This window comes from Hyperoodon ampullatus (assembly GCF_949752795.1).
Source record: "Hyperoodon ampullatus genome assembly, chromosome: 15".
In the NCBI taxonomy this organism is placed as follows: Eukaryota; Metazoa; Chordata; class Mammalia; order Artiodactyla; family Ziphiidae; genus Hyperoodon; species Hyperoodon ampullatus.
Window position 1 is genome coordinate 19,463,594 of NC_136928.1, and position 3,785 is coordinate 19,467,378.

The following is a 3,785-nucleotide window of genomic DNA, read 5'->3' on the forward strand; positions in this document are numbered from 1 at the left end:
GGCCCTGCTGATTCCTGGTAAGGCGGAGCCTCCTGGCCGCACGCATGTAGCTCGCCTAACACAAGTTTTCTCAGTGAGGTACCTCACCAGCGCGCAGGAGCAGCCAGGGTGACAACACTGTGCCTGGGGTCCATTCCAAACTGAAATCACCAACGAGAAGCACAACATTTTGGAAACGTGGGACTACATAGAGCACAAAAGGACACCTGCTGACAGTCTGAGCTGAAACTAGAAGACAGCATCCAGCAGCTCAGCACGGTCACTGCCCCCGGGGTGTCCACGAGCCACCACAGATGTGCTACACACACCTGATTTGGAGCTGCAAGTGTGCTTCGGTGGGCAGATCTGCAGACGTGGCCTGAGACTAAAGACAGACCACTGCGCATCGTTTCCAGATTACAGTACTGGTGTTTACTTGACAGAGGAAAGGTTTTCAAATTTATTTTAAATAAATAGCTTACAAAGAATAGTAATTATATTTAGAGAACATTTTAAAAAAAAACAAGATACACAGTTACATCACCAGCAAAAAGTTCTTCATTAAACATATTTAAAAGTAGAAGAAAGTTTACCTGAAATAAAAGAAACAATAATCCTGGGATTCAATAAACTGCAGTCAACTTTTAAGTGTCATCAAACGAGTTCATTTTAACTGTCATGTTTTTTAAAAACCACACCTTGAATTCTCTGGACTTTTAGTTCCAATCTGTTGTAGCTTTAATATCTTCAAATTATCTGTTAAAAAGAAGACAACAAGAAGACCTGTTAAAAAGATGACATCTTAGGGTAGAAAGTTAAAAAAAGTATTTGCAATCCTAAATTTTAACTATTTCAAATACCTCTCTTTAACAGTATTATTTCGTTAAATAACTTTAAGGAAATGGTATCACTCAATTTTTATTCTTATAGAATACAGATACACTTTCATAAATTTTAAGTAGCATGTACTACTGTATTATGCATTTTGTGATGATTCACATTCCCATGGTGAACAGTAGATCACATACCTATTTTAAATGATATTAGGGTGATATCCCTAAAATATTTCAAGGGTTAAAATGGAAAATTAACACATGGGAAGAACTTTTTACATACTTGTTAAAATTCCTGCACCCTGTACCAAGAGATTTTGCTAATTTCCTTTTTTATCTGGTCTTTTCTTTTTATGCAATCACTACTGTTCTTAGGAGGAAAATCCTTGAGGAAAGGACTTCCATAACCCTGGGATTCAATAACTGTAGTCAGCCCAACAGAAAGTACTAGTGTTCCCAAGTTTCTCTTTAGCCCTTAATACACAAGCCTACAACTCATCAAGAAGAATGGATTGACTTTTCTTGTACTAATTTTAAACAAATGTAGTGCAAATACTTTTTTTGATTTACAACTTATTTTATATTTATACTTTGCTGTTAGAACAAGGGTAGATCTCTAGCTGCATGGCTGATGATGACATTGTAGACATTTCACTTTCATAACTAGTATTTTTGATGAATGAAATGCTTACAAGTGTTTTTAAAACTTCAAAACGAAATTAACTGGGGAAAGCGTAGGTGGCTTTTCTGGTTGGTTGTTGCATCACAGAAGCACAGTGTGTGCCACCCAAGACGAGCTCTGGTTCAGGCCAACGTCCCATGCTCTGTAAATCTCAAAGCAGGGCTTACGGTGAGCCCAAAGAAATGCTTTTGACTAAAACATGTCATTACCTCAGGTTTTAGTTAGTGATGTACGTGTCATCGATGACTTAACCTCAGCCCTCACTGATCACATCAACTTTAATGTGCCCAAAAGGAGACTACAGCCAAACTAAGCCATCTTACTGGGGAATCTGGTTACGCTGGGTACTGTGTCCAAGTAAAAACATACCTGGTTCCTGAAGGTCTATTACTGTTGTTATTGTTTTCATGATTCTAGTGGTCTTTGATTCAGCAAGTATATCATAAAGCATGTAGAGAGGTACTTACTGCATGTTCAAGCCCTGAAGTTGCCCCAAGGTTCACTGATTATCTTTTCTTAAAGATACCTGAGCTCGCTGGAAAGGCCTATCTTGGAAATCTTGCCCTGACATTACTGAGGTCAGACCAGAGGTTCGCTTCAGGAGGTTTTGTCATCGTGTGCCCCCAGAGAGCCAACTGCTGAGGGACACACTGCAATTCGGCCTTTTAGTGTCATCATTCCTCAGTAACTACAGGGAGGGAGCAGTCTTTCAGGAAAGGCTCTGCGGATTCAACATCCCTGAAAGGACAGCGTGCAAGGAGCTATTACCTGCTCCAGGCGCTGTGTGTGCACCTCCCCTCTGGGCATCGTGGCTTTCTGATGGGAAGCCCGGGAGCAGCACGGCAGGCTGGTGTTCACATCCATGGGTCCACTGCCCTCCTCCACACGCTGCCTGAGGCTCTCAGTTAAAAAGAAAAAATACTGTCTCTACATTATTTGTGAAGAAATGATCTTCATGACAATTGTCAGAAGGAAATCGATTACTGCCGTAAATAATATAACCTTAACCACATCTCTCATTTACTAATCTTTCTTCATTGACATTCCCCAGATCCCCAGCATTTTATCAAGTTTATATTTCAGCAAAAATTCTAGTAATATCTGACCCTTTATCATGTTTACTTCCACCTAAGAAAAGAGTATCAAAGGAAACATTTTCGAAGTACTGAAGAGTTTTCTGTCTTCTCTTGCTAATTTCTTTATCTGCTGTTAAAGACTTGTGTTTCTAGAGATAAGAGTACTATAATTTTTCCAGTCTCTTCTATTTATAATTAGGGTTCAAACTTCTGAATTAAGGAAGGCTCTAGCTGACAGCCACTGATTAAGAACTCACACTTCCATAATCATCAAAAACAATTTACCTTGATCTGTCACAGTATTCTTTTTAAAAGTCAGCTTCCTTGGCTACTGGGAAGAATTAAAGCATCTTCCCTTACTGTGTGTGTTAAAATACAAAGAGCAAACAGTCTACTCAGTATAAAATCAAGGACATATTTTCCTATCCACAATGCACCACAGAAGGTGGATTTCAAAGATACTTGCTATTATGGAAACCTACTGAGGGTGACTGTTGAAATGAGAGCTCAAAGTAAGACAACTTCTATTCCAATAGCTCCTCACATGGAAACTGGCCTCAGTTTACTTCATTCGGTAGACACTGTTTACTCACCTAGTATTTCACTGAGTGGCTGGAATCAAAGTGTAGTAAGTAGTTTGATAAAAATAAGCTATATAAACTTTACATCTTAGATACAGCTATAAAAATAAATTATTTAAATTTAAAAAATTATATATTCTTAATAAACATGTATTTTTACCCACACAGATACACACAGTAACTAGTTTAGAAACGACAACGGGCTACAATTTCAAGTTCTAAAAAAATCTCTTCCTCATCCTTGACTTCCACCTCTAAGAAGTGAGAACAGACAGTGTGTGTGTCTGTTTAATCGCTTTATCAATTTAGAAAGCGGCCCTGAAAGCTTGAACAGCCCACTCCCTCCACCTCCACTGCCAAGGAAGAACAGCAAACAAGAGTAAAGAGGAGAGATGATTAAACAAGGTCACTGCCATTAAGTTTGCTTTAAAATTAATCAAGGAAACCGGTTACTTGTTTATTTTGTTACAACAGCAATGGAAAGTCCCCATCTACCACCCTTTATAATTGTAAAGATTAAACTGCAGTTGGAATCAGTATATTCATCATTTACCCCCAAAAACGCCATATAAGAGTCCATCAGAGTCTGTCTACTCCATTTCTTTAATAAGCAATGAAGAACTTCATGCTCGTG